Below are 23988 nucleotides of genomic sequence, written 5' to 3'. Positions count from 1 at the left end.
GCGATGCTCCTAGTATTATAGCAATAGCACTTAATACAATACAATACAATACAATAGTAGAGTTGGAAGGGACCTTGGAGGTCTTCTAGTCCAACCCCCTGCCTAGGCAGGAAACCCTATACCGTTTCAGAGAGATGGCTATCCAACATCTTCTTAAAGACTTCCAGTGTTGGGGCATTCACAACTTCTGGAGGCAACTTCTGTTCCACTGATTAATTGTTCTAACTGTCAGGAAATTTCTCCTCAGTTCTAAGTTGCTTCTCTCCTTGATTAGTTTCCACCCATTGCTTCTTGTTCTACCCTCAGGTGCCTTGGAAAATAGTTTGACTCCCTCTTCTTTGTGGCAACCCCTGAGATATTGGAACACTGCTATCATGTCTCCCCTAGTCCTTCTTTCTCTTAAGCTAAACATACCCAGTTCCTGCAACCGTTCTTCACTTAAGTTTATATATCACGCTACCGTGCTTTACAGCCCTCTCTAAGGGGTTTAAAGACTCAGTATGTTACTCCCAACAATCTGAATCCTCATTTTTACCGACCTCGGAAGGATGGAAGGCTGAGTCAAGGTTGAGCCAATGAGGATCGAACTCCTGGCAGTGGGCAGTGAATTAGCTTGCAATACTGCATCCCAACCACTGTGCTATAACTGCTCCTGAAGACAGGGGAGGCCTTACACCAGGGGTGGGTTCCTATACTGGTTAGTACGGGTTCTCTGCACATGCGTGCCAGCCGTGCATTGTTGCTGCATGCGCAGTTGATTAAATGTTGTTCTGCACATGCGCAGAAACATGCCAGCAATAGCATAAGAGATCGGGGAACCGGTTTGGAGGCGTGGCCAGTCTGGGTTGCTGTCGGTTCTGCAATCCAGGCCACAATTCCACTCCTCCTCCTCCTCCTCCTCCTCCTCCTCCTCCTCCTCCTCCTCCTCCTCCTCCTCCTCCTCCTCCTCCTCCTCCTCCTCCTCCTCCTCCTCCTCCTCCTCCTCCTCCTCCTCCTCCTCCTCCTCCTTCTCCTCACAGTCTGGTTGCCTTTTGAAAAAAGCACCTTTGAGACTTCCAGCATATCAATTACCTAGTATTCATTGTCTTACATTGAAAGAATCTAAAATGAAAAATTAGATAGAACAGGTGGGAGGTGAATACGGGCATTTTGTTTCATCTGAACACCATCTTGAGTCTCATGAATATCTTTATAAATTCCTCGTTTGAGAAAATGGAATGTAATCTGTCAAAAAAAAAAAACCAAAAGTAAATGTTCTCCTATATTTTGAAATGCTTAGACCAAAAGTTACTTGGTTTGAAAATTAACAAAGGTTGCGTAATTGCCAGATAACAAAGATAATACAGTCTTATTTGCCGTTGAGAGTTACTTTTGAGAATCTGTATTGATGATATGTTGATCTATAAAGCAAGCTGCTGGCCAGATTAAGACTATAAAAAGGGGGAAAAGCCCAATAAATGAATCAAGTAGTAACAGAGCCCAATAAATGAATCAAGAGAGGATAATGCTCCATCAATGGCTGTGGTTATAGAATCATTTATTGTTGAAAACTCAAGATGATGGCAGCCAATCTTTTATATGCTCCAAAGCTAAACAATATCAGCCCTACATGAGCCTAGCAGCACATCTCAAAATTATAGACAAACTGGAAATCAAAAAAAGATAATGGAAGGAGACAGTGGTGTACCCGTACTCTTATTTTTGCCAAGAAAAACGGATGACACCATGAAACAATTAGGTAAAGGTAAAGATTCCCCTCGCACATATGTGCTAGTTGTTCCTGACTCTAGGGGGCGGTGCTCATATCTGTTTCAAAGCTGAAGAGCCAGGCTGTTTTCAGACTATTTTCCGGGATGTTTTCCGGACATTTTCTGGGTCAAAAACAGCCCAAAAAACAGCCAAAACTGCCCCCCAAAACAGGTATGTGCGTGCCAGCCAGCTGGTCTTTGGGGCTCCAGCACGCATGCAAACACGCATGCACACATGTTCTGGTTTGGTCACTCGGTGCCAAAAAGGTTCTCCATCACTATGGTAGGCCATCCAATTTTCTTCCGCAGCTAATTTTTTTCCCCCAATAGGGATATTTTATCCAACTTCAACTACCTCTTTTTCCTCTGTGATATGGTCATCTTCCATTGTAGATAATAGGAGTTGTTCTCTTTCTTACTCACCAACTTAGTGTTTTCTTTTCTTAGTCACTCAGCTAAGATGTAGGTAGAGATATGACCCTATGCCAGGAAGCTATGAGATGTTTTGTTGCTCACATCAAAATACCTGATAGCAGTTCATACTGGCAGCATTCTCTATCAAGATGTGCATTTATTGGTAGACCGTTTTATTTACACAAAGGCTCCCGGGTGAAGTCATCTCCCAACTACAAAGATTTTGCACCTGAGAAGAAGGAAGTCATTTGGCCTGTTCTGAATTTTTTAATCGGGACAGATGTGATCTAGATTGAAAAGTCTGCCCTGGGTGCTCATTTAAGTTGACTCGCCTTTAATGCTTCCACAGTAAAGATGAGACACAGATACCGTAGTGGTGCTCAGATTGGGTGATCGCAGTTTGGATAACCCAAATTAATCATCAGGATGTCATGATATTCTTCTAAGATGTGGTAAGCAACTTTAACCTCTGAGGAAGAGTGAGAGAGAAATTCACTTATTTGACCTCATTTTAGCTTCTCAGGCTTTATTTTGGGCCAGGTCTCCACGAAGAAGATAAAATTGGTGCGTGTCAGCGATGTGCCAATCTTTGTTGGCATTGTTTCCCCAATTGTTTTTAATCGATTTGATGGAAAATAACTCCTTACGCCTTTGCCATCCTTACAGAGGAGAAAACCATTTCTGTTGAAATTCTCACGAGTAGGGTTTTTATAACAACTTTTATGGTTGTTGTAAAGTGCTTGAAGTATATGACTTTCATTACACAATTATCTCACTTACAACCTCCTTGGCTTAATATATTTGTGTTCACTCTCACGATGGTAAATCACTGAAGATTTCCATTTTCAATTTAGTAGCTTAAGACTAGCCAAGGAGATTGCATATGGTCAGAGATATGTACAATAGAAAATAATAACAGAATAACAGAGTTGGAAGGGACCTTAGAGGTCTTCTAGTCCAACCCCCTGCTCAAGCGGGAGACCCTATACCATGTCAGACAAATGGCTATGTCCAAGCTCTTCTTAAAAACCTCCAGTGTTGGAGCACTTACAACTTCTGGAGGCAAGTTGTCCCACAGATTGATTGTTCTCATTGCCAGGAAATTTCTCCTTAGATTGCTTCTCTCCTTGATTATTTTCCATCCATTACATCTTGCCTTGCCTTCAGGTGCTTTGGGGAATAGCTTGACTCCCTCTTCTTTGTGGCAGCCCCTCAAATCCTGGAACCCTGCTGTCATGTCACCTCTACTCCTTTTTTTCATCAAAGAAAGAGCCATGGTGGGGGAAGCGGTTAGAATGCAATACTGCAGGCTAATTCTGCTGACTGCCAGGGGTTCAATTCTCACTGGCTCAAGGATGACTCAGCCTTCCATCCTTCCAAGGTGAGTAAAATGAGGACCCAAAATTGTTGGGGGCAATAGGCTGACTCTGTAAACTGCTTAGAGAGGGCTGTAAAACAATGTAAAGCGGTATATCATTCTAAGTGCTATTGCTAAACTAGACGTGCCCAATTCCTGCAACCGTTCTTCATAAATTTTAGCCTCCAACCCCTTAATTATCTTGGTAGCTCTTCTCTGTACTCTTTACTCTTTTTTAATATCGTGGTGACAAAAACTGGCTGCAGTATTCTAAGTGTAGTCTTACCAAGGCATTATGAAGTGGTGTTAACACATCACGTGATCTTGAGTCTATCCCCCTGCTAGTGCAGCCTAGGATTGCATTAGCTTTTGTGGCAGCTGCAGCACATCGCAGGCTCATCTTTAAGTGATTGTCCATTAGGACTCTTAAGATCCCTTTCGTACTTATTAATTACTATTGAGCCAGCAATGTCTCTATCATCATCAGCAATACGTTTCAAAACATAACCAAATGCAAACATCAAAATTTGAAAATGCCCCCAGGAAGCAAATAAATAATTATTCTGGTTGATTTGGTGTTTGGATTGAAAGTCAAGTATCCTTCCCGCAGCTTCATTTATAACTGGCTCCATTATTTCTCAGGGAAGGGCTGTCCTCACGGAATACATTTACACCACTGGATATTTCAATTCCATTGTTGACATTCAAAATTATTGTTTTCTGCTAAGCTGCAATCAGTCCAAATTTCCAGCCCACTATGACTTGCGGTTTGTCAGATTACTTTGTATTTTTCCTTCCTGCCAATTTCCCTTTTGGCATTTTAATCCCTCCTTGTATGCTGGGGTTTCAGAATAAAATTCATGAGCGCTCCAGCATCTCTTAATAGGCATGGGTTATGAGTTGGCATTGCGTGCCCAATAGCCCTAGGCAGGAGTTGAGGAAGCTTGATAGCAAAAAAATGGTAGGTTTTACATGGAAAAGAAACTCTGTCAATCTGCACTGTATAATTTCACATTTTCCTAATAGTTGAATCTAACTGTTCATAAATAAACAGTCAGAAGAAGTAAATGCTTAGGTTTTAGAGAGAGAGAAAATAACGTGGGTCAAATATGAATAGGATTCTCCTATCTTGTATTTTACAAATAAATCTCCAATTTTAAAAAGGACATTCTTTTTTTTAAACAAAGTTTTTTATTTTTTATTTCATATTTTAACTTCTTTTATAAACGAAGAGTTGTCCAGATTTTCCCTTTTACAGCTTCTATTATGCATAGTTCATTTTACATCATATTTTCATTTCACAATTCAGTCATCTTATTTTATTTTCATGTTTTCCAGCTTAACTTTGATTTCTTCTTAATAAACAATATCCTTATTGCCTCTCCAAGTTAATCCAGTTTAACATATCATTTCCATCTATTATTCTTTTTTTACTTTCAATATCATATATCCTCAAATTCAGTTTTATATAGTAAACATTTCACTTAGTTAATTATCCACAATTAATAGTATTAATCTATTTCCCTCACATCATATTAGCTTTATACCATTGGTTATATTTAACAAATGTCACTCTATTCTACTAGTAAATCTTTTTCCTTCTTTCCTCCTTTCAACCATTAAACTCTGATTTCTCTTCAGATCGTATAAATCTTTCACCTTTTAAAAAAGGACATTCATTGGGAGTTCCAGTTTCCCAAATCCTTTTCAAGTTTCTGCCACTTTTGCCACTTTTAAGTTAGCTGTTCAGTTGTGAAATAAGTAGATGCTTGTTTTAACTATTTTTGTCTTCGTAATATTTTGTACTTGCTTAAAACCCATGGCTTCGCAGGGAGTGCTCATATTTTCCTTGTATTATCTTGTATGGGCTATATAATTATCAGCATTTCCCATGTTCAGTATTAGAAAAAAATAATAACAGTGCTGGTTTTGTGTCTTGTTATCTTTGTCGCTGGCTGCCCTGTCTTGTTTTTATAGCGTGTACAGGAAATGGTCTGACTCGTATCAGTCCATTAAATTCAAGGAATCTATCACAAGGAATATCTTTGCTATTCTGAGGAGGGGAACGGATGAAAATTGTAACGCAAGACCAAACACGTGCCAAATAGTTACAGGACTTTCAGCCCCAAAAATCCAGAAGCAGTTTTGAAGAAGCTTCTCGGATGAGAAGTGAAATGTCTTCAAAGAAAAAGCAGAAGCTTTAGTTGGCTCTTGAAAAAGCACCTGGATGACTGAGAATCTCCATAGACACGTGGAACCAATCAGATACAAGGGTGGGCTGCTATGGGTTTGCCCAGGTTCGGGAGAACCTGTAGCTAACGTTATGGCCGGCTTGGAGAATCTCCAAATTCCACCTTTGGCTGGCCCCTCTCACCCCGCACTGCCCCTCCCAGGAGTCTCCACACGGCCTGTTTTGGACGCGAGGTAAGTGCAGAGCCTGTGCGGAGGCTCAGGGGGGGGAATGGGTCTCTTGGAAATGGGCCCGTTTCTGGCTATGGAGGGCCTCTGGAGCCCGGGGGAGGCAGTTTTCGCCCTCCCAGAGGCTCAAGGAAAGCCTCTGGAGCCTGGGGAAGGTGAAAATGCCCCTCCCCCCATGCCATGGTGCAGGAGGCTGACTAGGCCACACCCACCACGGCCACACCCACCCAGCAACCAGGCAGAGAACCCGCTACTGACATTTTTGAAGCCCACCCCTGAATCAGAAAAGCTTACTAGGCTGAGTAACAAAGTCGTGCATAAAACGTTGGGCAAGATACTGTTGAACAAACAAATAAAGAAAGCTTGTACATTTGCGGTGTAATTGAATTGGCACCTGGAGGGAGGGGAAAGAGGACCCAGCATAGAACGCATCCAAGAACATTTAAATATAGCATAATCTGAAAAAAAAACACCTCCGCTGATGAAGAACATTTTAATCACACAGCCTGATTTCATGTACTTTACCAGTCATTCACTCAGAGCTTTCAGATTCAAAATTTTTTTTTTGCTCCTGCCTGCCAGTCTAGGGGAAGACAGGAATTGAGCAACAAAGATAAAAATAGTAAAAATTCAAAAGTACGGAGTGTCCTTGTTAATCCATCCATCCATCCATCCATCCATCCATCCATCCATCCATCCATCTATCTATCTATCCATCTAAATCTATCAATCTATCATCTATCTATCTATATCTATCTATCTATCTATCTATCTATCAATCTATATCATCTATCAATCATCAATCAATTATCTATCTACCTATCTATCTCTATCTCTCAATCATCTATCATCTGTCAATCATCTATCATCTATCTATCTATCTATCTATCTATCTATCTATCTATCTATCTATCATCTATCTATCTATATTGTCTATCAATTATCTATCATCTATCTCGATCATCGATCAATCGTCTATCATCTATCTCTATCATCTATCAATCATCTATCTATATCATCTATCAATCATCTATCATCCATCCATCCATCCATCCATCCATCCATCCATCCATCCATCACGAGATCAATATTTGGGGCACTTGGCAACTTTATGGTTCATATTTATGTGGTCATGGGATCCTCTTTTGTAACCTTCTGTCAAGCAAAGTGGGGAAGCCTCATTCGTTTAACAACCGTGTGACTAATTTAACATCTGCAGTGATTCACTTAACAACAGTGGCAAGAAAGGTCATAAAACGGGGGAAAGCTCACTGCCTCGCTTAGCAACAGAAAGGTTGTGCTCCATTGTGCACGTTAACTGCCTGTGCATGTTTGCAGATGCGTTTCATCTTCCCCAAACACCTCATGTTTCCTGATAGGCGTTCTGAGGCCTTATTAAACCTCTTTCTCTCCCACCATAAGTAGACTCTGGTTATTTGGAGCGATCGCTCGCTATGAATGAATAGCAGAGAATGGGGCTGTGAAACAAAGGACTGGCTTTGTCTTCTGATGAATTAAGATAGCATGTGGGTAGCTGGTGAATAGCAGAGACTTCCTTCAATCTCCTGTCACTGAGCTTTTTCTTGTGTTTCTCATTAAAAAAAACCTCAGCCCGACCTTAATACTCAGAACAAAGAATTATTTGCAATTGAATAGATGTAGGCAGAAATGAGCATTACTTCCATATAAGTCACGGAGGAGAAAATGTTTTTTTTTTACAAATATGAAACCTGAGTTAATGTTATGTAGAGTGGTGGCCCAATTGACTAGCACTGCCAATATTTCTCAAGCTGCCTTGAAAAAAACATAATGGGGAGAGTCAAAATCCTGAATGGAATTACACAAATGAAAAGAGCAGAGATGTGTACGAAGAACAAGTGGCTGTAAGCAGCTGAAGCCACCAGAGACTGGAAACTTAGTTCTTAGTTTGTGTGTGTGTGTGTTGGTGGTTTTGGGCTACATCTGTACTTCCCTTCCTTACAAGAGATTCATTCCCATCTGTGCATGTTGGTGAGGAAATACATGATTATTACAGCCCAGATTCTGGATCCAGCTTTTTTCTATTCATGGGAAATATAGAAAATCTGATGATGATGTGTCTTCTGGTCAGGGTTCCAAATAACATCCAAAAGTAAATCAGAGCCCAAGACAAAGTATTGCTCAAAGTTCCAATTTATGAAGAGAGCCATGTTGGCACACCTGGGAAAACCCGAATCTGAAAGCTTCCCGGTTTTTCCCCACCCAGTTGAAAGTTCAAGATCTTGCCCCCACACCCACAAGTCCATCACATGGTCCAATCTTCCTCTGCCATTTCCACCCATTCAATTCAGGTCAGGTGCAGAGGTGCAGAGACAAAGGATGACCTTGGCTTTCTAGAAAGACTTTTGTTATGGCTACATATCATCTAACTCCTACAGTCCCCCCTGTAGAAAATGCATAGCAGAATAATAGAAAGTATGGCAGGCCAAAGACCCAAAAGAAAAGATGGCTGTAGGCCTGACAGCTGACTGCTTTTAACTTCTTGAACAAGTCCCTGCAGGGTTTTTTTTTGGCAAGATTTTAGAAGTGATTTGCCATTGCCTATTTTCTAGGGCTGAGAGAGAGAGAGAGAGAGAGAGAGAGAGAGAGAGAGAGAGAGAGAGAGAGAGAGGGTGAATGCAAGCTGGATGCATTGGCAAGAACTCATCTGTGACAGGCGAATGCCAACCTATCTTAAATCTAAGATTTACAACACAACCATCCACCCTGTTGCATTGTATGGCATTGAATGTTGGGCAGCAACAACAGGGACCGAAAGCTATCTTCAGGCCATGGAAATGCAAATGCTCCATTGGATATCAAACATCTTCCTTCTTGACCACATCACACATGACAACATTCGGCAACATTTTGGTGTGGCACCAATTATAGAGAAGATGAGAGAAGGACGACTCCGCTGTTATGGACATGTCCTAGAAAAACACCTTCCACCATGGCCAAGACTGGCTACCAACTAGAAGTCAATGGCCGGTGACCTCGCGGGCATCCAAAACAGAGATGGCAAGACACCATCAACAGCAATATGCAAGCTGTAGGTTCTGCACCCTGGAGATGCAGCTGACTGTGCAAAGTGGCATTTAATGATTCAAACAGCGGACCCTGCATCTGTGGGAATATGCTAGGAAGAAGGAGGAGGAGGAGGAGGAGGATGGGTGTGTGTAAGTGACCCTGATTGCCTGCCTGGATTATATCCTATAGGTCTGGGATGGCAAACCTATGGCATGCGTGCCACAGGTGGCACACGGAGCTATTGGTTAGGGCATACGAGGCATTGCCCTGTAGCTCCGGCGCACATGTGCGTGCTGGCCAGCTGACTTTAGCCTTCATTTTTTGTGCTCCAGAGGCTTCCCTGAAGCCTCCAGAGGGCGAAAAACAACCCAACGTGCAAACTGGAAGTTCAGGAATGTTTTTGCCCTCCCCGGGCTCCTAGAAAGCCTCTGGAGCCTGGGTAGGGTGAAAAACAGGTCTATCGGGTGCAAAAAGTGGGGGGAGGGCAGGGGTCATATGTGCATACACGGGGGGGGGGTCGTGTGCATAGAATTATGGGTGTGGGTACGCCCATGCATGCCCGCGCATGACCCCCTTGCGCTCCCCTTGCTTTTGGCACACAAAGGCAAAAAGGTTAGCCATCACTGTTGTAGGTGGATTTGGGCCTAAAGTGAGATTAGAACTCATTGTCTCTTGGTTTCTAGCCTGACATGTTAACCATTGTACCAACTTGGCTCCCCTTTTGGGAATCTATAAAGAGGGAGCTCTCACCTCACAATCAGTTGGTTCGATCCTAGGCAGAGGCTGATGTAGGGTCTCCTACCTGGGTAGAGGGTTGGACTAGATGACCTGCAAGGTCCCTTACAACTCTGTTAATCTGTTATTTTAGGAAATATTTTTGAAGTGATTGCAGATTGTAAGATTAGACTACTTCTCGGTTTCCAAGGAAGTTACATTCCACATTTGCTGCGTTTTGAGATAAATCTGGCTTGTTGGACGGCGGAATACTTTTATACCATGAACTGTGTACGCATTTGAGCATTGAAGTTACGTGTTTCTTTCACAAATTGGCTTAAACATGAAGTTTTCTACAAGGAAAGACTTGGGTTTAGGGGAACTGCAGTGCCCATTTTTGTGTGCTTTCTTTGTGGACAAATAAGAAATCACATGGGACATATTAGTACTGTGGGTGTGGATGCGATTGGAAAAACTGCAGGAGACACGGTGCAGTCATCTTTTTCAGGATTGTGAGATCTTCTAGGATCTTAACTAGGTTCAGTAGGTTCTAAGCCCAGACTTGTAGGGGTAAACTCCCAATTCACTACATGTGTCTCTGTCCAGGGTGCTGACACTGAATTCATGGCATGTTTCAACTCAGGTCTGTTGGGTTCTGCATTTTGTATATGTGGTTGGGATTTGCAGGAACTTTGTAACTCAGTCTCTCCTCTCTAGCTGCTGATTATTCTATATTCTGCTTAAGTATTTATCCAGATTCTTTTTCCAGACATTCCTGTGGCTTTGCATAACATATTAGGATGACTACTTTGTGATTTAGTCCAGCAAGTATATTTAACATAGACGTGTGGCTAAATTCCAATAATATACTAACTCCTATAGGTGGATTAACAAAACACAACTGGTGTATTCATCTAACAAGCTGTGCTTAATGACTAGACCATGTTACAGTTAATGTGGTGGCCTAGTTTGTCCAGCAAGCTAACAACTAAGTTTCTACGACAAACTGAACCCCAAATCACATTTTGTTGAGCAAGTGCAAGCAGTGAATTTAATTCAGTAAACCATGATTCACTGATGTTCCTTGTAATATTTAGTTTTTCCAATTCAGATTTAAAATTGCAAGAGCACTTTCTTCAAACGATATGAATAGGATTCTATTTGATTGGAAAGGAAACCATTCTATCTCCTTAATAACTCAAATTAGTTGAGTTGGCCTTCTCTGAAGTTTTAATGAGAATATTTGCATCTGTTGAATTTCTTTGCATTAGGTGCATCTCTCTGCAGTATAGCCCTCTCAGTAGTGACTCTCTGTGAAATGGACTCATTTCAGGGGTGAAATCCAGCAGGTTCTGGAGAACCGGTAGCAAAAATTTTGAGTAGTTCGGAGAACTGGCAAATGCCACGTCCGGCTGTCCCCAGAGTGGGGTGGGAATGGAGATTTTGCCATATCCTTCCCCTGCCATGCCCACCAAGCCACACCCACTGAACCAGTAGTAAAAAAAAATTGAATTTCACCACTGCTATGAACTCTACATAGGCATCAGGAAGGGAAGCTGGCCTTCTGAGTTGTAGCATCCTCTTCCAATGGATTTCCATCCAATCCTGATACTTTAATTTTCCCCCAAACTAGTATTTTGCAGGTGTAGAGGTCTACAATTCTCAGAGAATTGGATATTGTATTCTTAATATATTTGTGGCCACTAACCAGATGGTTGCTTTCAGGCAAATGCTTGACAACATGTAACCCAGTATTCTACCCAAGTACAATTCCCAATATGTCTCATCATTCTCCATGCTGGCAAAGTCTGTTGGAAATTATAGTTCAGCAATCACTAGACACTCACATATTCCCCACCCCTTTAAGTGCTTAAATATAACCCCATTATTTAAGAAGATTTGTAGCCTGAGTATTTTTAATAAATATGCTATGCTCTCCTCATGTTCTTTTTAATATGTGTTTCTGCAGATAGTTGCTTGTTAGAAACGATTAGCTTGCCAAGTGGTTTTCATTTGATCAGATCATAAAAGGAGGGAACATGTTCGGGGTGCTGGTGAAGGTGCTGGCCTAGAATCCAGGATACCTTGAGTTCTAATCCCACCTTAGACATGAAAGCCATCTGGGTGACTTTGGACCAATCACCAAGAGACTGTGAGTTCTAGTCCTACCTTGGCCACGGGTGATTTGGGGCCAGTCAGTTTCTCTCAGCCCAGCACACCTCACAGGGTTGCCATTGTGGGGCAAATGGGAGGAGGAAGGACCATTAGGTATGATTGCAGCCTTGAGGTACTTATACAAATAATACGGGTGAGATAAAAACAAATTTAAAGTTAAATAAATATATTGGTTTAACATATTCCACAAAGAAGAGGGAGTCAAGCTATTCTGCACCTGAAGGCAGGACAAGAAGCAATGGATGGAAACTAATCAAGGAGAGAAGCACCTTAGAACTGAGGATAAATTTCCTGACAGTGAGAACAATTAATCAGTGGAACAACTTGCCTCCAGAAGTTGTGAATCCTCCAACACTGGAAGTTTTTAAGAAGAGATTGGATAACCATTTGTCTGAAGTGTGTAGGGTTTCCAGCCTAAGCAGGGGACTGGACTAGAAGACCTCCAAGGTCCTTTCCAACTATTCTGTTCTGTTCTGTTTTCCAGTAGAGTGGAGGGAGGGGTCACAGCAGGGTTAACACAGCCTGATTGGTCCATTTGACTGAGAGAAAACTTCTTAACCTTCGCCTTCTCCCGTTGGTTCCCAGTTTCCTCTCAGTCAAGGTCCAAGACACAGGTTTGGTTCCTAGTAGTAGAGTTTTAGTGGGTTTTATTAGTCAGTGTTAGTGTTGTTGGCACCTTGAATTTGGAGTTTTTTATTTAAAAAAAATTTTTTTTTTTTCTAATGGTCCGCCTTGCAGGGCTGTTGTTCGACTGCCCTCAGGAGGCTGAGATAGTCAGTGGGGGGGGGGCGCTTCCTCCCCCTCTCTTAAGGGATCGCTCCGGACTGGTGCCTGGGGTCTCGGGTGTGCCGGGCGATCCTACGTGCTTTAATTTGTCTTCTTAAAACTTTCCGGTGAGGCTCGCAGCGCGCTGGGGCTTTTCGGCGCGAAAGCGGCTTTTCGGCTTCTAATTTGAACCGCTAGCTTCCCGGGCCGGTTACAGCCCACGGCAGCAGCGCGGAATCGTTTTTCTTGGTTTGGAAGGCTCCTAGGGGCTTAGGAGCTCAGCGGTGATTTAGAGAGTGTTTTGGGAAAGCGAGCTTGCAGTTGCAGGCATTGGCAATAAGGGCGAGGTGAGCGGCCATTTTTAGGCGCGCTTTTGAAAGCACCGCCCAAAAGAAGCCGGCGGCCATTTTGAGTCACGTGTTTGGGGCTTGCAACACGGAGAGGCTGTAAAAAACGTGGCTGTGCTGTTTGCAACTTTACCGGAGGCCCGGAGCAGGCGATTCTCACCAGCTGAAGGGCAATTCCTACCAAAAAACCTCGTTCTGGAGCACGTGAGTGGGGATGGCAGATAGAACTGAGTCCCAGCAGGCCGCGCCAGCTCAGGCAGGCGAAGATCAGGTTGAGCCCACTCCCCCAGTTAGGCCTCGGGTTTCTAGGCCTTCAGCTGAGGACAGGCCTTCGAGAGCTCTGCAAAGGGATGAGCTCAGGCGATCCAGGGCCATCGAGAAGGTCATTGAAAGGGCTGAGAAGAGACAGGCCAGGGATCCTAGGCCCAGATCCAGATCCCCACACGTGGCAGCTTCATGCCCTCCCCCACCGGTGGCTAGGGGGTTCAGCCCTTCCTCTTCCTCTTCCTCTGCTTCCCCATGCAGATCTGTTAGGAGTCAGGAGCGGGGGGCGCCTCGCTCTCTTTCTGCTTTCCCGGGGATTAGGGAAGAAGATAGGGGGGATCCATTGGAAGGTACCTCTGCAGGTCCAGTTAGGGGTAGGAGATCCAGCAGGGCCTATGTGGCACCAGACTATGATTCAGAAGAAGATGAGGAGGATCTCGAAAACCTCCCTGAGAATCTCAAAAGGCTTATTTCTGCAGCCATTTCTAGGGGCATTTCCCAAAGGGACAGACCTTACCACCACAGTCGAGTTACTCCCTTTAGTAGGTCCAGATCTAGGGCTTCTTCGCCTTCCCTCATGAGTGAGGTCTCCTCTAGGGGGGAGGCACGGAGGGACGATTGGGGGTTCTCTGAGGAGGAGGATGCGGCTCCTGAGCCGCCTCGCTCTTCCAATCTTTTCCTCCAGGCCATGTTCAAACCATTGCTTAAGAAGGCTAGGAGGACCACAAAGGTGGGCACGGGGGACCCCACGGTCCCACCGCCCACGGATCCGGACATGGTCATGTTCTCAGCGACGGCCACCAATAAGGAGGAGATTCCTGCCCCTCCTCTTTTCTTAGAGGTAGCTACTAGCCAATGGGCCCGTCCTTCTAACTTTTCCCCACCTGGCAGCAACGACCGTCGCGCCTACAACATGGAAAAGTCTTTTGTGCAGGCTATTCAGCTTCCAGTTATAGATCAGCCCATAGCAGCTTTAGTCTCCTCCTCTCCAGTAGTTTCGGGGGACGCGGCTGACAAACTTAAGGCAGAGGACAAGAGGGCGGAGCTCACTTTACGTAAAAATTTTAAAGCCTCAGCATGGGCGGTGCGGGCAGCGGCTGCTGCCTCGTACTTTAACCGTACTACGGTCATGTGGCTCCGCCGGCTCCAGGAGCGCATTCCGATCCAGGAGGAGCGCGCACACCAGGATTTGGCTAAAATAATGGCAGCGTGTCAGTATTCGGCTGATGCGACCCTAGACGCAGTTAGATTTGGTTCAAGTGCTTTGGCCACCTCTGTGGCCTCTCGTAGACTTTTGTGGCTCAGGAACTGGCAGATGGATTATAAAGCCAAGTGGGACCTAGTAGCTGCCCCTTTTGAGGGTCCAAATTTGTTCGGGGCTTCCTTAGACCCGATTTTGGTGGAAAACAAAGATAAAAAGAAAGTTATGCCCACATCCACCAAGAAGGCGGAGTCCCGTAGTCATCCCTATCGCAGGCCCCAGTTCAAGTCTTATGACAGGGATCAGGACCAGCGATACCAACCATACAGGCAGGACAGGTCATTTCATAGACAGAGTTTTCAGGACCGTTCTAGATATCAGCCGCAGTCCAAGCGGCCCTTTCGTGGGGGGGGCGGCCGCCCCTTCCGCAGAGGGAAATGACTCGAACCCGAGTCATCCCATCGGAGGCCGCCTGGCACTGTATGCGGACGAGTGGGATCGGATCACGTCAGACGGTTGGGTCAGGGCGACCGTTCGCCACGGCCTAAGGTTAGAATTCCTCTCCAAACCCCCAAGTTTTTTCAAAGTTTTTCCCCCGGCTCGGGACCCGAAGCGGCGTCATCTCATGGACCTCGCGGTCGCCCATCTTCTAGAAATCAGGGCAGTGGAGGTCGTTCCGGAGCCGGAGAGGGGTCTGGGCTACTACTCCCATCTGTTCGTAGTTCCAAAATCCTCGGGGGGTTGGAGGGCAATCCTCAACCTGAAACGCCTAAACCGCTACCTAGTATACAGGCGGTTCAAGATGGCGTCCCTGAAATCCATTCTGCAGGGCATTCGGAAGGGGGATTACATGGCCTCAGTAGATTTGACGGAGGCCTACCTCCACGTCCCCATCCTTCAGTCTCACCGGTGTTATCTCAGGTTCTCTCACCGGGGCAGGCATTACCAGTACCGGGCTCTCCCGTTTGGTCTGGCCTCAGCTCCGCGGACGTTCACCAAGGTCCTGGCAGCACTGGCGGCTTACCTGCGTTCCATTCCGGTGAGACTTCAGTGCTACTTGGACGACGTCCTCGTTCAGGCAGGGTCCCTCCCCAGGGCCAAGTCGGATCTTCGGCTGACGATCCGTTGGCTTCAGGCGTTGGGGTTTTCAGTGAACTTTCCCAAGAGCCACCTGTCCCCATCCAGGCAGATTCTACACCTAGGGACAGTGATAGACTCCGAGTCAGGGAGGGTCCGTCTGTCTCCAGAGCGCTTGTCCAGCCTTCGCCAGCTGGTCTCCTCTGTACAAAAAAGTCGGTCTGTTTCCATCCTGACCTTGTCTCAACTTCTGGGGAAGATGGTCTCTTGCATAGGGATAGTGCCCTGGGCCCGGCTCCACCTGCGACCTCTCCAGTGGGCCTTGATCCCGGTCCAGAGAAGGATGATGAGCAACTCCTTGCGTCCAGTTCCTCTACCGGTGGAGGTGAGACTCTCGTTTCGGTGGTGGTTGTCCCCAGCACTGCAACAGGGGGCTTGTTTTTGGGAGCCCGAGAGAGTCACAGTGACGACGGATGCCAGCCTCTTCGGCTGGGGGGCCGTGATGGACTCCGACATGACCCAGGGACGTTGGTCTGCCTCGGATCTCCGCCACAACATCAATTGGCTGGAGCTAAAAGCCGCGCGGCTTGCCCTAAGGACTTTTCGTCATCACCTGCGGGGGCGCCATGTCCTCCTGCTTACGGACAATGTGGCGACGAAGGCCCATGTCAATCGCCAGGGGGGCACCCACTCACGTTCTCTCTGGCGAGAGGCGCAGTCGTTGGGCTTGTGGGCGGAGAGACACTTGGCCTCCATAGTGGCGGAGCACATCTCAGGAGTGTCCAATCTTCAGGCGGATTGGCTGAGTCGCACAACCCTAGACGATGGCGAGTGGCAACTGGGCCCGGAGTTGTTTCGGAAGATATGCAGCAGGTTCGGCACACCTCGGGTGGATCTGTTCGCCTCCCCCGACAACGCTCAGCTGCCCCGGTTCTTTACCCGGTTCCAGTCTCCGTCGGCGGAAGGAGCGGATGCTCTCAGGAGCCGATGGCCCCCGGGTCTCCTTTATGCCTTTCCTCCCCTTCCCCTCGTTCCCCGTACGATAGGGAAGATAGTCACAGAGAGGGCTCTCGTTATTCTGTTAGCACCATACTGGCCGAGGAGACCCTGGTTCGCGGACCTGGTCCAGCTGTCGGTAGCAGACCCCTGGAGGATTCCCCCGGGGGAGGTCGTTCTGAGTCAGGGGGCTTTACATCACCCAGGGCCTCAGTGGCTCCATCTGACCGCCTGGCTCTTGAACGGAGGATCCTGAGGGGGCAGAGACTTTCGTCAGGAGTCATAGCCACCTTAGAGGCGTCTAGGAGGCCGTCCACGGTTAGAATTTACAATGCCACATGGAAAGCGTTTGCGAAGTGGTGCATTCCTTTGGGGTTGGATCCTTCTAGGGCTACCGTCCCAAACGTGTTGGAGTTCCTCCAGAAGGGGTTGGAGGATGGCTTGTCGCATAATACGCTCCGGCGTCAAGTGGCGGCTTTGGCCACCATTCTGGGGGGGGAGGGTTCCCCCGTCCTTTCCCGGTCTCCACTGATTAAGCGTTTTCTGAAGGGGGCGGCTAACATCCGTCCGCCTCCGGTTCATAGGTTTCCAACCTGGGATCTGACCCTGGTTCTCCAGGCTCTGACGAGCTCCCCGTTCGAACCACTTAGGACGGTACACATGCGTCTGCTTACCCTTAAGGTGGTGTTTTTAGTGGCCATTACATCGGCCAGGCGCATTTCAGAGTTGGGGGCCCTTTCTTCACGCAGTGACCTGTGTGTAATACACCAGGACAGGGTGGTCCTTCGCTTGGATCCTTCGTTCATTCCGAAGGTGAATTCACAGTTTCACAGGGCCCAGGAGGTCGTGCTCCCGAATTTTTGTCCCAATCCCTCGAGAGAGCGGGAGTTGGTGTGGCATAAGCTGGACGTTCGCCGGGCTGTTCGCATTTACCTAAAGCGAACTGAGGGCATTAGGAGGACGGAAGCGTTATTTGTTTCCTTTCGTCCAGGCTCGTTAGGATGTAAGGTGTCTTCTTCCACCATCGGACGATGGATTAGGTTGGCCATAGTTGAGGCTTACGGGGCTTCTGGGAAGACTCCCCCATCGGGGATCACTGCGCACTCCACCCGCAGTGCGGCTACTTCGGCGGCTTGGGCCACCAGGGCACCTTTCGAGGATATTTGTAGGGCGGCGGCCTGGGCTTCCCCCACACCTTTTATTAGACACTATCGTTTGGATACTTATGCCTCGGCTGAGGCATCCTTTGGCCGGAGGGTCCTTCAGAGGGTGGTGGCCGATTCTTCACCTGGGACCCAGTCGGCCCGCCCGGGGACGTAGCGTGGGTATGTCCCTGCTGTGACCCCTCCCTCCACTCTACTGGAAAAAGAACGTTGGTCTTACCTGAACGTTTTTTTCTGGAGTAGTGGAGGGAGGGGTCACATTTCCCGCCCTAGTTAGTTAGTTAGACAGGGTCCGGGAGGTGTAGAATCGGGAGGCCCCGGGGGGGCTTGTTCTTGTTTGTGTTTGACTTGCAGTTGTTGGCCGTGACATCGCGGAAACTGGGAACCAACGGGAGAAGGCGAAGGTTAAGAAGTTTTCTCTCAGTCAAATGGACCAATCAGGCTGTGTTAACCCTGCTGTGACCCCTCCCTCCACTACTCCAGAAAAAAACGTTCAGGTAAGACCAACGTTCTTTTTCTTTTCTTTTCTATTCTATATTCTTTTTTCTTTTCTTTTCTATTCTATTCTCTATTCTATTCTATTATCTACTCTATTCTACTCTACTCTACTCTATTCTGTTGAGAAATAAATGTATGGTATTAGAACTCCAATCGTAAGTACATTCAGACGGAACATTCTAATTAACTTTAAGAACACATCAACTACTAGTAGTTTCCAATGTCTCGTAAGCGTTTCTGAACTGAAATGTTGAGTAGGGGTGTGGGTGGGTGGGGGGAAGAGAAGGAAATGCATAGATATCTCAGTTCTGACACATGTAAGAGTCTCTGTGACAAGTCTATTTAAAGCTCCGGTTTGAATCTAGCCCTCTCAGAGAATGACATTTATTAAACTTTAGCTGTCACTCAAAACAGCTTACCATAGAGCTGCAATTCCCCCCCCCCCAATTCAATACCCCTTTAGTACATCAGCAGTAGGATAATAAATAGCAATAATGGTGCTCCCACTTTTAATTGCAGAATGAGGGAAGGGAGGAGGAGGAGGAGGAGGAGGAGGAGGAGGAGGAGGCAAGGCCGATTTGGAACCCAGAGCAAATCTTCTCTGCGTTCAATTCAAGACAGCTGCAACTCCACCCACGCCCTTCATGATTTCCTCCCTTTTCTTTCAATGAAAGCGAAAAAACCTTTATTTCTAGGTGCTAAGGGGCTCTTCCCAAAAATATGGAAAAGCTGTCAGGTTAAAACAAGGCCGGAGCTTCCATATTTCTTGGATTCTAGGTTTATTCAAAAATGAGATATTTAAGTTGACCCCCTTCTCAGGAATGTAACATGAGACGATCACGAAGGTGTCTTTTTTCCAAAAGGCAACTGGACTTCCTTTGTTTTTCCTTGAAGACGTTTTGCTTCTCACCCAAGAAACCACATGACCAAGGAGACGTCTTTGGACAGCACTGGCTCTTCGGCTTTGAAATGGAGATGAGCACCGACCCCTAGAGTCAGGAACGACTAGCACATATGTGCGAGGGGAACCTTTACCTTACTCTCACATAAGTAGCAGGAGCAAAACTCCTGCATGTGTTCTTGTTTAGCGGTTCTCAACTTTTTGCAACAAAACAGAGTCTTAAAAATTAGAGGGTAGTTTGAGATTCACAGGGAGACAAAAATAGACACTTTAAAAAGTCCTGGACCAAAATAACTCAATTTGCTGACCTTTTCCTGTTATTCATTAAGCATCATAAAATGTATATTTGTCAGCCTGATGGGTCATGAAGTTGAATAAGTGTACTGTAACCAGCGAAAGCCATACTTTCCCCAGCTTTAAAAGAGCAGGTTGAATTATTTGCAACAAATACATTTTCTAAGAATCTAAGATTCTATTGTTCTGCCTCCTTCATCCCAAATAAGATTTTTATCAGAAGATTATAAAATGATGCTCTTTTGGGGATTCATCTCCTTGCACAATGGCTGAAGTGTCATTAATATGGCTTCAACTTGCTGCAGGACAATTCAACAATTCAATTTAAGTATTTAAAATGATTTTTAAAAATATTTTAATTCTTGTCAATCAATTTTGTCCCTCCTTTTGCAGTCCTTTCTTTAATGATCCTCTAGAAAGAGTGCAGAGAAGAGCAACAAAGATGACTAGGGGACTGGAGGCTAAAACATATGAAGAACGGTTGCAGGAACTGGGTATATCTAGTTTAATGAAAATAAGGACTAGGGGAGACATGATAGCAGTCTTCCAATATCTCAGGGGTTGCCACAAAGAAGAGGGAGTCAAACTATTCTCCAAAGCACCTGAGGGCAGGACAAGAAGCAATGGGTGGAAACTAATCAAGGAGAGAAGCAGCTTAGAACTAAGGAGAAATTTCCTGACAGTTAGGACAATTCATCAGTGGAACAACTTGCCTCCAGAAGTTGTGAATGCTCCAACACTGGAAGTTTTTAAGAAGATGTTGGAGAGCCATTTGTCTGAAGTGATGTAGGGCAGTGATGGCTAATCTTTTTGTAAAGGCATGGCAAAATTGTGTGGCCCACATGCACAATTTAATGTGCCTCTCCCACCTGCACATGTGCATGTGACCTGAGTCCCGTGCATGCACACACGAACCGCCCATGCGGTAGGGAGGGAGTTTTCACCCTTCCCAGGCTCCAGAGGCTTTCCTGAAGGCTGGGGAGGGCAAAAACAGTCTCCCCCGCCCCGGAGGCCCTCCGGAAGCTGGAAAAGGATCATTTCTGAACATTTCTGAACCATTGGGCCTGTTTTTCACCCTCCACAGGCTCCGCGGGCTTTCCTGAAGCTTGGGGAGGGCGAAAACGGACTCCCCCGGCCCTCTGGAAGGCTGAAAACGGAGGCTCACCGTTTGTTTGTTTTTTTTAATACAAAGCCTCGAGTTCAGTAGAGAAAAGGCAGGGCATCGATGTAAGAACTACATCTTCATCTGCCTCTACAGCCTTGGGTGAATTTCTTTCATCCATCTGTCCTCACAGCGGGATCTGCAACAGTTCTGGTCCCGCCCCTCACCCCCTCTGTGGATGCTTAAGCAAATGGAACTTTCGGTCAAAATCCACAGATTGACAACTTGGCTCCCAGACGTCTGAACCGAGCGCCTTGGCCACCTGTTCCCGCCAGTGGCCTTGGCTGAACTGGCCTTGCAGCCAGGGGAGCTGCCTTGCATCCTCCCCAGCCTCTTCCACCCCCTCCCCTTTGAGCTGTCAGACAGAAAGCTGCCATGCTTTTTTTCCATCCTGCCATCTGTTTTTGGGCAGGCATTGTAGCTTTTGTGTTACCCAGCTGAGGTAATGTTCTGTTAGCAGCCTGGATGGGGGCTGTGGTACGGGTGGAGGTGCAAGGAGGGAGGCATATTGAAGAAAGCAAAATGATTCTCCTTTCACGGGATGTTGACCCCCCCACAACCCGCCACCTCCTGAGGTCAGTTTGGAGAGGCCCTCCCCCACGTCATCGTTTTCTCCTTGCCATCCATTTCCGGGGGGGGGGGGGGGCTCTAAAAGCTCATCGGGGCAGCGTTGATTTTCCGCTGGTGCCAATTCTCCTTGCTGGTGAAAACCTGATTTTAAATATAGAATCCTTCGTTGCCATAACGACCATAAGAGGGGCTTTATTTTTCTTTTAAATGTGCCCTCTCCCTCTCGTCTAAAAAAAAGCACTCCAGTTTGAGAGGCAGAAAAGTTCTGCTGTTATCCAACAAGCAAATCACGGCTTTTGATTCCTCTGAAATATATATATTAAAATAAATGAAATTGCTGGGATTCGTTATCCTAAAAAAGGAGGTGGGGGAGGAGGGATGAGAGGGAGAGACACATCGATGGAGGAGTTTCTAAGGCTCCATCTGGCCTTCGGATGCCTGGCATGACCAGTCTTCCATGCAGCAGGGATTCTGTAATGAATGAAAAATGTTTTTGTGTGTGTACGTACGCGCATAGGTGTACATGTCTATACATGTGCAATTTCCCCTTCCTCTTGCTTCTGTTAGAATGATCAGACTCTAAACTCATGGTGGGTGGGTGGGACGAAAGAAAGAAGGTGAGAAAGAGAAAGGAAGATCGGAAGGAAGGAGGGAAGGAAGGATGAAGAGAAAAAGGATAGAAGGAATGGAGGGAAAGGAGGGAAGGAGAGAAAGAAAGGAAGAAAAGGGAGGAAGGAAGGAACGAGAGAAAAAGAGGGAAGGGTGAAGAGAAAAAGGAAGGAAGGAATGGAGGGAAAGGAAGGAAGGAGTGGAAGAAAAAGAAAGGAGAGGAAGAGAAAGGAAAGGAAGGGAAAAAAGGAATTAATTAATTATGATTTCACCTGAAGCTATTCAGTTTTAAATCTCAACTACTTCTATTGCTTAGGGAAGCTAGAACTTGAAAGACTGAATGTTACAGGCAATGATCACAGCAACCAGATATTCTTTGAGAACAATCTGACAAACGTGTCACTTGTCACAATTTTTGAAGAGTTTTAAGCTATGATTGAAAGATGGGGGAGGAAAAGCCAAGTTTTATGTATTTTTTTTTAAAAAAGGGGTTCCAGTCACCATTGTTCAGGGAAATAATATGATATGATACAGTATATGATATATGACATACGATATATAGCATAATAAAACAGTATATGTTTTTAAAAAGAGAAAGAATGGAAAGAATCCACTTTGACGCAGACTTTTGGAAAATAGTTAGATGTGATTAATGATTCTCAAAACGATTCAAACTGTCTAGACTCCTCACAGCTTGAGGTCATTGAGCCATGATGTTACACCGCCATCTTCCTACTCTGCTTCTTCCCCCTTTTGCCCAATTAAAGGTCCCGATATTGATTTTTAAAAAAACCTAAAACTGGGGTGCCTAAATTTGCAGGACAGAACCGTTGTGGTGTTTAAGAGTACCTTTAAGCTATGTGGCCACCACATGACTGTTTTATGTGACGGAAGGTGATTAAATAGATTGGGGGCCATTGGGTTAACTAAAATCACTTTGGATTTTGACTTGATTATTTGTAATCCTTGACTTACAACCATTCACCTACTAAGGCTTCGAAGTTATAGTGGCACTGAACAAAGGGGCTTATCACAGTTTTTTTAAATACTTATGACCATTGCAGCATGCCCATGGCCAGGTAGCTTCCCCACTTACTGCTACCAACCTAAATATGAACTGGTTGCCAAGCACCTGAATTTTGATCCCATGATGGGGAGGCTGCAACAGTCCTAAGGGTAAAGATTGCTCACAACTAGTCTCTTTTTTCAGTGCTGCTATAACATTAAATGAAAGGTGGTAAGTCAAGGACTACCTGTAGTTGCCAGGAGTAGTCAGAGGGGTCCAATCATTCTGGAGCATTATGCGTGGGAAACGTGTGCGCCATTAACCGCAGATGGCAATTTCCAGGGTCAGCCACCGAGCTCGGAAGGACTAGAGTAGAACATTCTTTCCCTTTGCCAGTATGCCAGTATAAATAAGTGCTTGGAGTGTTGTAAAAAGTGAGAGATAGTTCTGTGTGCTGAAAATAGAGCCACCTGGTGACCAGGGCGTGGCCCAAAGAGCTTATCTGACTCAGCCCAATCAATGAGAGGACAAGGTCAACCCCTCCTGGGTACTCCTCCCCCCACTATGAGAAGAGGCGTATCAGGTAAGTACCAACGCCCTATCTCCATAGACCATGGATTTGAATGCTAAGCTCTGGTTTTTTAAAAATAACAATACTATTTAGTGTCACCTTTATCTGTCATTGGTTCTTCTCTTTTAGAGAAAGGTTCCAGAACATAAATTGACAATGGTTGGAAGAAATGTCCTTCTGGGTTCAGTTCCAAGTGGGGAAAAAGACACTGGAAACATGGAGACTGCTTGGAAAGATGGTTTAAGGGTGGACAGGATCACATGGCTTTACTTTACTTTATTTTAAATTTCTAGACCGCCCCCTCTCCCAAAAGGGACTCGGGGCGGCTTGAGCTCCATCATGCTTCAAGATGTTGGGTGAAGAAGAAAAGAGACCGAGATGCTGAAAGTCCCTGGTTTTATGCCCTCTCTGGCCTTTGATCTTGAGCTTGTATTCTGATTGGTTGTCAGACTCCCATGGGGGCCATCAGGGGCAACTCTAGGCTGTGCTTGGAGTCCACGTTTGGTTGAGCGTTGCTTCTTCCCAGGCGCCCTGTGGTCAGATGGGTAAAGGGCTAATACTATCATGCCTTAATCCCATCACCCTGGAGTGGAAGGGGGAGATCTTTGTTATGTAGAATAGACTGGCTCAAGGCCTTTTAATGGCCCATTGACAAAGGTGTGGGTTATTAAGAGTGAGTCTGCTTCCTGC

General features: G+C 45.8%; 1 protein-coding gene across 2 annotated transcripts in view; it reads left to right on the top strand.

The window, feature by feature from the left end:
• HIVEP3 (HIVEP zinc finger 3) overlaps positions 1-23988 on the top strand; it is a 187383-nt gene that overhangs the window by 82015 nt on the left and 81380 nt on the right. The gene's annotated exons all lie outside the window — the stretch shown is intronic.

This window comes from Natrix helvetica, assembly GCF_964273705.1.
Source record: "Natrix helvetica genome assembly, chromosome: 9".
Taxonomy (NCBI): Eukaryota; Metazoa; Chordata; class Lepidosauria; order Squamata; family Natricidae; genus Natrix; species Natrix helvetica.
The sequence above is the reverse complement of the archived record's forward strand: the minus strand, read 5'-3'. Positions and strand labels throughout refer to the sequence as shown.